Genomic DNA, 13,744 nt, shown 5'->3' with positions numbered 1-13,744 from the left:
TGAAAAGAATGTCAGATAGACTTATGAGTCTGACACTGGGAATTGAAGGTGTGATGCTCAATGTTGTTAGTGGCTACGCCCCGCAGGTGGGATATGAGTTAGAGGAGAAAGAAAAGTTCTGGAATGAGTTAGATGAAATAATGCAGAATACAGTATCCCCAGAGATGAGAGAGTGGTAATTGGTGCATTCTTCAATCCACATGTTGGTGCAGGCAATAGAGGGGATAAAGAAGTGATGGGCAGATTTGGTATACAGGATAAGACAGATGGTGGTAGACTTTGGAAAAAAGATGGACATGGCTGTTGTGAACACTTTTTCCAGAAAAGACAGGAACATAGGGTAACTTATAAGAGCAGAGGTAGGAGCACACAGCTAGACTACATCTTGTATAGACGAGGTAACCTGAAAGAGATCAGTGACTGCAAAGTAGTTGTAGGTGAGAGTGTTGCCAGACAGCATAGGATGGTGGTGCGTAAGATGACTCTGGTGACAAGGAAGATCGAGAGGACAAAGGCAGCGCAGAGGACAAAGTTGAGGGAATGAAAGTGGATAGGAGACTCGGTGGTGGAATGAGGAAATGCAGGAGTATATACAGGGAAAGCGGTTAGCAAAGAAGTGGGACACTGAGGGGACTGAAGAGACAAGACAGGAGTACAGGGATGTGCAGCATAAGATAATGATAGAGGTAGCAAAGGGAAAACAAGGGGCGTACGATGACTCGTATGCTTGGTTGGATAGTAAGGAGGGGGAGAATGTTCTATACAAGTTGGCGAAAGATAGATAGAGATGGAAAGGATGTACAACAGGTTGGGGTGATTAGGGATAGAGAAGACAATGTATTGACAGATGCTAGAAGAGTGATAGGAAGATGGAAAGAGTACTTTGAAGAGCTGATGAATGAGGAAAATGAAAGAGAGGCAAGGATAGAGGAGGTGACTATTGTAGACCACAAAGTAGCAGAGATTAGTAAAAGGGAAGAGAGGAAGGCATTGAAGATGATGAAGAGTGGAAAAGCAGTTGGTCCTGATGGAGATACCTGTGGAGGTATGGAAGGAGAGTCAGTGGTAGAGATTTTCTGGCAAGATTATTCAACAGGATCTTGGAGAGTAAGAAGATGCTAGACTTAGAGCAGAGGTCAGCATTTGTGAACAGCAGTATGGCGTCATGCCTAAAAAGAGTACAACAGATGCAGTATTTGCATTGAGACTGCAAATAGAGAAGTACAGAGAAGGCCAGAGGGAGCTGTATTGCAATTTGCAGACCTGGAAAAAGTATATCACAGGGTGCCAAGAAAGGATGTCTGGTAGTGTAAGAGGAAGTCTAGAGTAGCAGAGAGGTATGTTAGACAGGTGCAGGACATGTATGCTAGCTGTGAGACAGTGGTGCAGTGTGCTGTGGGGGAAACAGAAATGTTCAAGGTGGAGGTGGGGCTCCATCAGGGATCAGCTCTGAGCCCCTTCTTGATTGCAGTGGTGATGGAGAGGCTGATAGATGAGGTTAGACAGGAATCTCCATGGACAATGATGTTTGCACATGATATTGTTATTTGTAGTGAGCGCAGAGGAGAGGAATGAAGGTTAATTGCAACAAGACTGTGTGTGAATGAGAGGAACCTGGGTAGAACAGTGGGGCTACAGGGAGTGGAGATCAAGAAGTTGGAGGATTTCAGGTACTTGGGGTCAACAGTCCAGAGCAGCGGAGTGTTTGGAAAAGATGTGAAGAGACAAGCTCAAGCAGGTTGGAATGTTAGATGTTTTGTAGAGAAGGTCAGAGAAGCCAGCCTGAGATGTTTCAGTCATGCACAGAGGAGATAGTGGAATAGTAGACAGATGCTGAAATTGGAGCTGTCAGGCAGGAGGTCAAGAGGAAGAGAAAAGAAAAGATTTATGGACATAGTGAGGGAGGATATGAAGGCAGATGATGTGAGAGAGAAGGATAGAGAAAATAGGATTAGATGGAGAAGTCTGATTCGCTGTAGTTACCCCTGAGGGGAAAAGCCAAAAAGGAGTAGAGGAATTCTCAATATTGAGTTTTGCAACTTTTTTGGTTAAGTTCTAAGGCATTTTCTGGCTGGTTTTTACAATATTCTCAATAAATTGAATGAAATTTCTGTGAATTTTAAAAGGAATTTCTTGCTCATTTTCATCTTATTTCTGACTGATTTAAATGCTAACGTTAAATCAGTTTAATTAACTTGTCAATTATACAGAAAAATTGTTGAGGATAAAAAGGTGATCAGGAGGTTAGCCCCCAAAGCTGATAATAGTAAATTCAAGAATTGACACAGAATAGCTAAAACTGCTAAGCAAGTACTATGAGATTGGAAGAAAATTGATATGAGGATGTTTAAATGTATGTTCAGCACGTCTGGCTTTCCGTCATAAAACTATGAGTTGAAGAGTGTGTTTTATCAAAGTTCACCTGTTGCAAATTTCCCTGATACAGCAATGTCCATGTATGAACGGACAGGGAGTGGCTTGAATCCCTGCCAATATCATCCAGGGTATTGACATAGTATGTGGTAATATGGCAGCATGAGAGAGAGATAAGGGGGATGAAGACAAGATTTGCATGATACTTTCTTGGTTATTCATTAACATTATCTATAATTTATTTCAGTAACTTCTTCTTTATAAAGTAGCATTTTCTTTCTTTAAGGGAGCTTGGTGACCACTCTTCTAGATCATTTCATAATTTTTATTCTCTTTGACCCCTCCGTGAGCTGCCACCTTACCATGGTGGAGGGGTTGCGTGTCCCAGTGATCCTAGGAGATCGATGGAGTGGGGATCGGTGCGACGTCTGCAGTGATGTGGACTCTGGCGGCAAACGGCAAACGGCAAAACTCTCAGTTTACCGGTCGATCCACGTTCCCACCCTCACCTATGGTCACAAGCTGTGGGTAGTGACCAAAAGAACGAGATCCCAGATACAAGCGGCCGAAATTAGTTTCCTCCGCAGGGTGGCCAGACTCTCCCTCAGAGATAAAGTGAGAAGTTCTGTCCTGCAGGAGGAGCTCGGAGTACTGTAGAGCCTCTGCTCCTCCGCATAGAGAGGAGCCAGATGAGGTGGCTCAGGCATCTGGTCAGGATGCCTCCTGGATGCCTCCTGGGGGAGGTATTCTGGGCATGACCATCTGGAGGAGACCATGGGGAAGGCCCAGGACACGCTGGAGAGACTATGTCTCCAGGCTGGCCTGGGAACACCGAGGAGTTCCCCCAAGAGGAGCTAGACCTTGTAGTGAGGGAGAGGGAGGTCTGGGTCTCACTGCTCAGGCTGCTGCCCCCCCGAACCAATTCCAGATAAGCAGGAGAAGATGGATATATGGATGGATGGATGGGTGGATGGATTGTTCTCTGAGGAAATTTCAAGATTTTTTTAAACAACTCTGTACAGATCTCTGGGTGTCAATAAACAAGCTTATTCAACTTCTAAGGTCTGGGGTCTTGCTTTACAGGGGATTCAGGACCTTAAATTGTTGTATAAGGATAGGGAATGAGCTTTTGTTTCAATCAAGGGCAGATCAAAGGCCAGAAATGGTGGTCAGAGGATTGAGTGCCCAGGTAAATGTTGAGAGGCTGAATCAAAGTCAATGGCCACACACCATAATGATTACAAGAAGGTTTTTGTGTGTATGTGTATTCATGCACATATATATGTTTGTGTGTGTGTGTATGTGTGTGTGTGTGTGTGTGTGTGTGTGTGTGTGTGTGTGTGTGTGTGTGTGTGTGTGTGTGTGTGTGAATGGTTGTGGGGGAGTGCTGAGGGTGGGGTTCAGACATTGACGGTCATACCATCCCCCCTTTTGTGACTCCTAGGGGGAAGGTCTGACCATGTGACACACACACACTCACAGCAGCAGCAGCAGAACACACCCTCTGGTCTAGGTAAAACCAACCATTTGAAAAATTTGATTTTATGCTGTTATTATTTCTATATTGGAGAACGCTCTTTGATTATTTATCAGTGAAGCTAATTAATCACTATGACCAAAGAAAATATGGTTAATGGTGAAATAACACTGATTTGCACAACTACATGTAATTATTATTGTTTCAACTCTCACCACCAGTCAAACCATCATATTATATGGTGTGTTAATCAAAGCATTTTAAAACAATGTTTTCTTCCTAATTCTGGTACTTGACCGATCACAAATGGGTCAAATGCAGATTATTGTTAAATTTTCCACCACAAATTCTTGACAATGGCATGTAGATTTCATGCAAAGGTTCAGCAATTTGCCAGCATTTATTTATTTTTTTTTAATTTCATACAGATCTAGCAAAGTTGAAGGATATTCAAAAGCAACTAAATACCAGGTTATTGAAGCATAGGGGTATGTAGCTAAAGTAATTTCACTTTTTTATACTCAAATAATTCATAAGGCATCACAACTTAAGGACATCTATCCCAACTACTTAGAGAACACATGTAAAAATAATATAGAATACATTCTCTCACTTGAATTGGTGAATTTTGTAAGCTGCTATTTTCTTTAGCTGTTACTCTGTTTATTGAGTATTTTAGATATGAAATACTTACAAGTTGTGACAGAACAGATATGAACTTCCTGTTCATATTGAAGCTATTTCTCAGACCAAACTTCCTCGGAGAGTGGGTGTGAGCACATACAAATGCACACCCATGAATGAATACATAGGGTTTAAGAGACAGCAACTGGTACAGTTCAAAAATGATTACTCAAACTGACAGCCTGAAGACAACCTAATTGGTACCTCCTGAACATCTTGCTGTTTCACCCATTGCTCCCATACTTTGTTACCTTGGCAAATAGGCTTCAGTTATATGACTCTAAGCAATAAAAAGTCAGCAATATTTCCCAAACAAACATCGGGACTCAAGTTTCAGTGCCTAAGAAGGCACAGGTATAAAACAGGCAGGACTTTCCAGAAAGTCACATGTGAAATTACCAGAACTTTGAAAGAAATAACTACAAGTGACACAGATTATGTCATAAAATCCACAATTAGTTTCCATTGGTTTCTCCTATTGGTCAATATGATCAAAAAATGAATATAAAATGCTCATTAAATTGAAAAAAATACAGGAAAAATGTCCAGGATCTTATGGCAGCCGGTGCAGTCATCCGACTGATCTCAACAAATGTCAGTAAACACTCTCAACATCTTTATCTCAACTACCTCCAGCTCTGCCTCCTGTCTTTCATTCAGTGCCATTGTCTCTAAAGGATACAACACTGTGGCTCTCTTGAAACCTTTCCTTTCATTATGGCTGATGCACTGACCCTTTTCTCCATCCATTTCTTACCTTTTTAACACATTTCCTCATCTCTTTTTCCTCACTCCCCATTTGCTCTGAACTGTTGACCCAAAGTACTTAAAATCCTCCACTTTTGTTATCCATACTTTCTATAGGAGGGGTCGGGAACCTTTTCGACTGGGAGAGCCATAAAAGCCATAGCACAGATCCAAATGCAAATTCCTCTGTCCACGCAGCCCGGAGTGCACGGTAATCATCGTCTTTTTTTTCTTTTCGCCAACTTTTCCGTTATGAGGGTTGACGCAGATAAACTAGTTGGCTATCTGATAGCCATACGGCGTCACCGGAAGAGCCATAGGTTCCCTACCGCTGCTCCATGGACTAACTGATCCAGCCTCACTGATCCAGTTGGGTCCCTCCAATCCCTTCACTCATACCTTCTTATACATAATACACTCACTAGGGCAAATGCTCCATACCTCCAGTGTTTTCTCTATCTCCACACCCCAAGCCGCAGCCTATGCTTTGTTCACTACTCAAACTCGGCATCTCCAAAGCCAGTTCTACATTTGGTCGTTCCTCCTTTCAGTTCTCAGCTGCTATTTGACTGGAAACACTCACAACACACAATTTAACTAAGCTCCTTCAAGCCACTCTCTTCCTTCATAAATTGCATTAAACCATCTGTACAACACCAATTCTCTTGCTTTTAACCTCTTGTTTCATTTATTATTGTATTAACTACATATCATTGTCCTAACTGTAATTCACTGTATTTGTATCGCTCTTACTGTTTTTATACAATCTCCCTTGTTATTATTTGCCATTGTGGTGCATCTTGGCCATGTTGCCATTGTTAATGATAAACTGTTCTCAAATGACTGACCTGTTTAAATAAGAAAATAATAAAAAAATAATATAAATAGAAATTCACACATGTATTCTGTCTTGCTGCAGCTAACTTTCAGTCCTCTCCTTTCCAGGCCACATCCCCCCCTTTTAATTTTCCTCCACCTGCTCTCCCTGCAGATAACAATGTCATCTGCAAAAATGATAGTACATGGAGATTCCTGTCAAACCAAATCTGTCAGCTTGTCCATCACCATAGCAAACAATAAAGAGCTCACAGCTGATCTTTGAGACAGTCCACCCTCCACCATGAACTCCTCTGTCGCACCTTCGGCACACTTTACCAGTAGCACATACATGTTGCATGCCGCTCTAACATACTTCTGTGCCACTCTAGACTTCCTCATCCAGTGCCACAGATCCTCTCTCGGCACCTTGTCATATTCTTCTTCTGCATTTACAAGGGCACAATGCAACTCCCTCTTACCTTCTCTATCAATGTTCTTAAAGCAAATAATGCAACTTGACTGCGCTTTTTTTGGATGAAACAATACTGCTGCCCACAAATGCTCACTTCTACTCTAAACCAAGCTCCTACTTCTCTTTTCCAGTAACCACAACTCTGGATTGAATTTCTCTTCCATTTTTCAGGCAATACCATACTCACAGATCCTGTTGAATGATCCAGTCAAAATCTCTTTAGCTATCGCTCCGAGACACTTCCATTCCTCCACAGGTAGGGTATATCTATCTTCCGAACACACTGCTGGCACCTTTGAATATATTCCGCACCGTTTCCTTAACTTGTTGCCCTTCTCTCCCCTATCTAGCTCTCTGGTTCACCTTACCTATACAAATGAGGCACATTCTGCTTAAAGCCTTGTGCACAAGTCATTGTGCACCCTTTGTCTGGCCCTTGCCACCTCTACAAGTCACCCAGCACTACATCTCCCTGTCCTCCTGACTAAACTCTTTAAAGTTATTACTGACAAATAAAATACATTATTATTACTTTGAAGATTCATATGAGCTGTTGTGTAATGTAACATGTGATTTTGAAGAATGCAAATATTTGATTTTGTATTAAATATATTGGCAATGTGTGATGTTTTCTTCTGTACCAAATGTGTGTGATTTCCAACATCTAGTTGAATCAGTTTTGCACTGGCTTCTTCGTTGATGCAAAACTCTCGGCTAAAACTGACCGTTTCGTACTTTTTTTTCCAGTCCAAGGAATCATAACCTTATACAGAGAGACCGCAGAGGTAACGGGGAGGGACGTCGGAGGCCAAAACATCTCTTGACAGCTGCCGAGGCAGCTGCCAGCGGCTCCTCTGACACGACCCCTCCCGGCTGGCGGAGACATTCCCACCAAACTCCATTCACAGACCAGCCACTTTAACTTGGCCATGCTCGCATGACTTGGTGCCTCTCTGCCCTAGCCGGCTGCGTTGTCCTGGTTTACTTTTGACTTCGAGCTCCAGATCAAAACGCGATCAGTCTGGCAATATTAAAACTTTTATTAGCGGCTGGCCTTTGTGTCTACGGTGGTTTTCATCCGCACGGTCGTCACTGCAGGGCGGTGGCGAGTGGAACGAACCATTCAAACGATTATCAACTCCAAATTTATCACAACAAACCACTCCTTACATATGAGATCATTTAGGCCGGATTCAGCCGTTTAGTCCAAAAATTATTTTGAAAGCCAAATGTATCGCTCATTCGGGAAACTGGCAATATCAGACAGCAACGCCGCTGTGATTGTCGATTCTCTGAATGGAGTTTGGTTCGACGTCCCCTCCGGAGGCGGGCACCTCATGGAACAGCGCTGTCCAAAAGACGAACTTCATGCACCGCTCAGACATGCGTCAGAAGATTTTCAGAACCGGGGCGTCGTCGGTTTTCCAGCTAGCTAGCCGTGTGAAGCCTCACCTGTTTCTTGGGTCCACGGTCACCGGCTGTGGGTGGTGGGTGCCATTTTAAAGCGGTTTAGTTTCTTGACCAAAATTACATCGGCCCCCTCCAATTCTCGATCCTTTGTCGATGTATCCAAGTGACTTGATAGATTCCAGTCGTCGGTATTTGAGATATTCCACACATAGAGGTGGTACACAGGGTCACCGGTTCCGTTATGTCCGCAGCTGTTAGCCGTTGAACAATGCGGTCCGCTGTGCGACGCGGCTCGGGCTGCTCTGAGGACCGATCACCGCCGAGCTTCTCCGCTTTGCGTCAGCGTCTCTTCGGCAGCTGCCGGAGCGGCAGCATCTAGCCGGACCCGAAAGATACACGTAGCTTCCGGTCCCAATTTCTAAATAAAATACATCTGTAAGTGAACATTTTGCTTCAAGGTGCTTTTTAGAGTCTTACTAGATGGCTATTCGATTAATGTACGTACTAAAGTTAACTCTTTTAAGCACACGTTTCAAGTACGACTGCATTAAAATTGGCTGAACAGCAATGCAAATACACTTCCGATATATTATTCCATTTGACTTTATTGGTCCGTGGAGCGACGAAAAAAAGGGAACAGCGATATCTAGAGTCTGAAAGCATTATTACGGATAACCGAAATCTCCTGGGACCGGAAACATCTGGAAAGAACAGCTGTCATCGACGCTGGAATTGCGGAGAGACCCAAACCGCAAGGCCACCGTTGCCGACAGCAAAGCCCGACCGCCGAATTAAATCGACCCGCCGCCGTGATCCGGCCTCACGGTGCTTCAGCCCACCGGAGGATTAATGCACAACAGGTGCAGCCGAAGCTGGATGCGCCGCCCCAACCCCTCTACGTCTAGAGGACCTGCTCATCTCATGCCAGGCATCGAAAATATCATTCATACACACACATACAAACACACACAAGATGACAACGATGACGGTTTGCTGATTGACAAACCTTATTTTTATTAGGGCATTTATAACAATTAAGAAACAGTGGCTCCACTTAATCTTCTCCACCTCTCTCATCCCAAAACACATTCACAGCCAGTAGGAAATCACAGAACTCGGAAATTTCCTCTAAACTTTAGAGGAAAGTTCCGAGCGGCCAGTGCAAAAGTGTAGTGACCCTGCAGGATTGTTTAGACTCTAAACAACCCTCAGCTCAGCATCGTGTTCCTGCTGAGCTCTCTTGTCAGGTGCATCCACAACCTGTATCTCTCTGCAGACAGGCCCGTCTCCATCCTGCATGGGCTCTTACTCTCCCGCACAGAGCTCTTTCTCACGAGCCTCCCTCTTATCACGATACTGACATGGCATCAGCATTGACATGTCGATTTCCAGCCCTGTGCTCAACTTGGAAGACATATGGCACCGGTTTTTCCAGTCAGCGTGCAATCTGTCCCTCTGACTTTTTGTAGGACCTTAACCACTGGAGGGCAGAGAGGTCAGTTCGGACAGTGAAGGCCATTCCCCACAGATATTTCTGAAGTTGCTTATCACTTTCACAATGGCAAGGAGTTCTCTGCGTGTCACCTCAATAACACCGTTCCGCCTTGTTGAAAGTTCTGCAGAAATACGCCACCACTTTTTCTCCCTGTGCCCCCGGCTGGCTCAACACTGCCCCCATCCCATCTTTACTGGCATCTGTGTTCAACATGAATGGCAGATAAGGGTCCGGAGAATGAGGATGGGTGACTCTGTCAAGGTTTTCTTCAAGGAACTGAAGGCCTGCTCACACTCAGGCGTCCAGGAAAAATCTCTGTCTTTTAGCTGCACGTGGAACAGGGGCGCAGCAATGCATTAAAACCCACACATAAACCGCCAGTTTCATTGTTTTCAAAGAGCTAAAAAGAAAAGGAAAACACATGCACATCCGCTGTCCAGTTAGTGATGGGTGCTGGATCAAAAAAGTTAACTGAGCAGAGTTTGAAAAAATCCACATACCGAAAGTGCTCCGATAAGAATCTGAGGAAGAGCCTATGTTTGGTCCAAATGTCATGCAAGAATGAGTTCTTTGTGTTATAAAAATGAATCGTCTTTCTTTTTGAAGAACTTTTGGTGTGCGGATTTTTTCAAACTGTACTCGACCGGCCAGTCTTTCACTGCCTGCACCTGCTCCTCCAACGTGCTAATGTCTACTCCCCCAACCCTGTGCCCCAGAAACTCCAGCTCTTTTCTCATGAAGCAGCACTTGTCGGGGTGCAGTTTCAGACCAGCCGCCAATATCTACTGTAGAACCCCCACTCGGGGGCCCACTGGAGGGCCCCCAGAGCTGTATTGATGGAGCTCCCGTGGACCAGTATGTCATCCAAGTAGAGCAGGCATTCCTTTTGGGGGATGTCAGCCAGCACGTTCTCCCTCAGTTGAGTGAACGTGGCTTCGGCATTGCACAGGCTGAAACAGAGGACTCGAAACTGCCATAATCCTTTGCAGAAAGCAGTCTTTGGTCTGGTTTCAGGGCTGAGGGGCACCTGCGGAGTTTGGCAGGTTAAACCCCGATGTTTTACTTCTGTAATGCCCTAGTGGACGTGCCCAAAGATGACAATTTGCTGGTTAACAAATCTTATCTTTATAAGAACAATTATAACAGTTATTCAACAGCAGCTCCACTAAATCTTCTCCGCCTCTGGTGCTCTCTCTCCTCACACCCTGCCCCCTCTGCCCCCTCACTCCCTCTCATCCCAAAACATATTCACAGCCAGGAGGAAGTCTCAGAACTCTGAACTTTCCTCTAAACCAGTATGTCCTAATCTTTTTTGAGCCACAGCACCCATTTTTACATTAGAAAAGGAAATACAATGAAAGCGTAGTCTCAATTGACTTTTCAGAATGAAATCTAATATATCTACTATCCATAGATCCGTCGGGTTGCAATGCAAATTTCCCACCGATGTGCATTTTTTCCAGAACACTCTTTTCAATCAATACGTCTAGAAATGGTATTATTTGAGAGCTAGATTTGGGCTATTTCTTTAGCAGCGCCAGGGCCGAGCATTTCTTCTACAGTGATTTTACAGGCAGGTAGTATTAATGTCTCTGCCACAGAGTGTGGCTGTTTGGATTTAGTCTTGGTGGTTTTCTTCAACAACGCTACCTGTTTCTCAGTCTGTTTACACAGATGAACAAAATGGTCTGTGTTCTTAACTTGCAGTGAAGGGTGTTTAGTTTGGAGATGGCATTTAAGCTTCCCTGGAATCACGGCACTGTTGGACAGCTTTTCTCCGCACAACAGGCATTATGGAATCGGTTGGTTGGTTCCCCAGTAAAAATGAAACTCTATGTAACTTTCATTGTATTGTCTTGAGCTCACCTTTTTGATTTTCTTCTGACCACTACTCATACTTGGGCCATCATCTGGGTCAGAATGTTCTTCAGAACCAGAGGGTCCTGATTGAATACTTTTTCTTTTAACACATTTGTCCGTCGTGTGTCACTGCCGCTGTCACTCTTGAAGCGTCACTAATTACTCTGCTGTTTGAGCAGCAGCAGGTAGATACACAGGTTCATTTACTACCTGTTACCATCTGGTGGAAGAACATTTACAGTTAGGCCCAGAAATATTTGGACAGTGACACAAGTTTTGTTATTTTAGCTGTGTGTAAAAAAAACATTCAAATTACAATTATATAATCAATATTGGCTTAAAGTGCACTCTCAGCTATAAGAGTCTGCAGCTGCTGTTAGAGCTGCTTCTTTTTCAAGGGACCAAAAGTAATTGGACAATTGACTCAGAAGGCTGCGAAAATAAAAATAACAAGGCTCCATGGGTTCTTCCCTCGGCAACCTGTTAACAATGAAGCAAATAAAAGGTCTGGAGTTGATTCCAGGTGTGACGTTTGGATTTGGAAGCTGTCGCTGTGAACACATAACATGCGGTCAAAGGAGCTCTCGATGGAGGTGAAACGGACCATCCTGAGGCTGAAAAAAAGAAGAAATGTTAGGAGTGGCCAAATCAACAGTTTGGTGCATTCTGAGAACAAAAGAGTGCCCTGTTGAGCTTGAAAACTCAAAAAGGCCTGAATATCCACCGAAGACAACAGTGGTGGATGATCGCAGGTAGAGCAATCGTCTTTCCTGGTTCGATTCCCTGCTCCTTCTAGTGTGTCGAAGTGTTGTTGAGCGAGACACTGAATCCCTGACTGCTCCCCTGGCACTGGTGGACTGCAGTCTACTGCTCATAGTTCATCCATGATGGGTTAATTGCAGAGAGAAAATTTCCCCATGGGAATTGATAAAGGATAAATTATGATTATGAATTATTGTAAAAAACCCTTCACAACATCATCCACTCAAGTGAAAAACTCTCTCCAGGAAGTAGGCATATCAGTATCCAAGTCTGCCATAAAAAGAAGACTTCATGAGAGTAAATACACACCATTCAGCACAAGGTGCAAACCATTGATTAATAAAAAAATTTTGGATCAATCAGGTGAAAGTGGCCATTTTTCCATGGAACACCTGATGATCTCTCGTGGCACAGTGGTTGGGAAACACTGCTATAAACAGTATCGCAAGCCGCTACTATATATATATATATATATATATATATATATATATATATATATATATATATATATATATACATACATATATATACATATATATTTCAATTCCCCCTGGAGCCTGGCCCGGGGGACAGGGCTCGGCAGTGAGCACCTGGTGGCCGGGTCTTTACCCATTTACCACGTGGAAGACCCAGGACACACTGAAGAGACTATCTCTCCAGGCTGGCCTGGAGGCCTGGAGGAATACCTTGGGGTCCCCCCAGAGGAGCTGGACCATGTGACGGGGGAGAGGGAAGTCGGGGCCTCACTGCTCAGTCTGCTACCTCTGCGACTAGAGTCTGGACAAGCCGGGGAAGATGGATGGATAGTTTTACAAGGCTTCTTTCATCACATGCAGTGGGATCTATTCGAACTAGTCAAATCCGAAAGGATTAAGTCACACCTAGAACATCCAAACACACCCCTAAGAAATTAATTGCTTACAGCAGCCTGACTCATGTACAGAGGGATCAATCATACCAAGAGGAAGCCCATTGGACAAAAGGATCAATTGCATCCTGAGGATGCAAACACATCCAGAGGATTCAATTAAAACAAGAAAGGTGCCAATCAGAAAACAAGGGCTAATCTCAATCTGAGGATCCAATCAAACCCAGTGGGTCTCAATTTCACCAGTTTCACCAAGGAGATGCAGCCAAAGGCAAAGGGGTCAATCACACCTATTGGGTGCCTATTGGACTCAGGGACAAGTAATCATACCTGGAGGAACAATCACATCCAGATGGATTTCACAATTCTGAACTAATATCAATTTACATGACAGCCATATGTTTTTTACTCTGGAGTTGACCCCGGTGAGAGGCATCGGGCAGGTGTGGGCATATTGATTGCCCCGCGACCCAGCACCTGTACATTGGGGTCCAACCCGGTGATGAGAGGGTAGCCTCCCTCTGCCTTCCGGTGGGGAGCTGGGTTGTGACTGTTGTTTGTGGCTATGCATCCAACAACAGTTCAGTTTACCCACCCATCTCCAGGTCCCTAGAGGGGATATTTAAATTTTCAATAATCAATTTGCTTTTTATTGCATGACACAAGTATTTGATCACCTACCAACCAGTAAGAATTGCGGCTCTCACAGACCTGTTCTCCACTCATCACCTGCATTAACTGCACCAGTTTGAACTCCTTACCTGTATAAAAGACACC

General features: G+C 44.0%; 1 protein-coding gene across 3 annotated transcripts in view; it reads right to left on the bottom strand.

Annotated features, from left to right (window-relative positions):
• pik3c2b (phosphatidylinositol-4-phosphate 3-kinase, catalytic subunit type 2 beta) overlaps positions 1-8,321 on the bottom strand; it is a 46,281-nt gene extending 37,960 nt beyond the window's left edge. For all 3 annotated transcript variants that reach the window (XR_015106421.1, XM_086150236.1, XM_086150235.1), the window contains exon 1: positions 8,025-8,321. The gene's annotated coding sequence lies outside the window, so the exon portion shown is untranslated. The remainder of the gene's footprint in view (positions 1-8,024) is intronic.
• Positions 8,322-13,744: the final 5,423 nt, after the last annotated feature.

The sequence above is a fragment of the Fistularia commersonii genome, chromosome 7 (genome assembly GCF_037954325.1).
Source record: "Fistularia commersonii isolate RoL2024-O1a breed Wild chromosome 7, RoL_Fcom_v1.0, whole genome shotgun sequence".
NCBI classification, from domain to species: Eukaryota; Metazoa; Chordata; class Actinopteri; order Syngnathiformes; family Fistulariidae; genus Fistularia; species Fistularia commersonii.
This window is presented reverse-complemented; position numbering and strand designations above follow the sequence as displayed.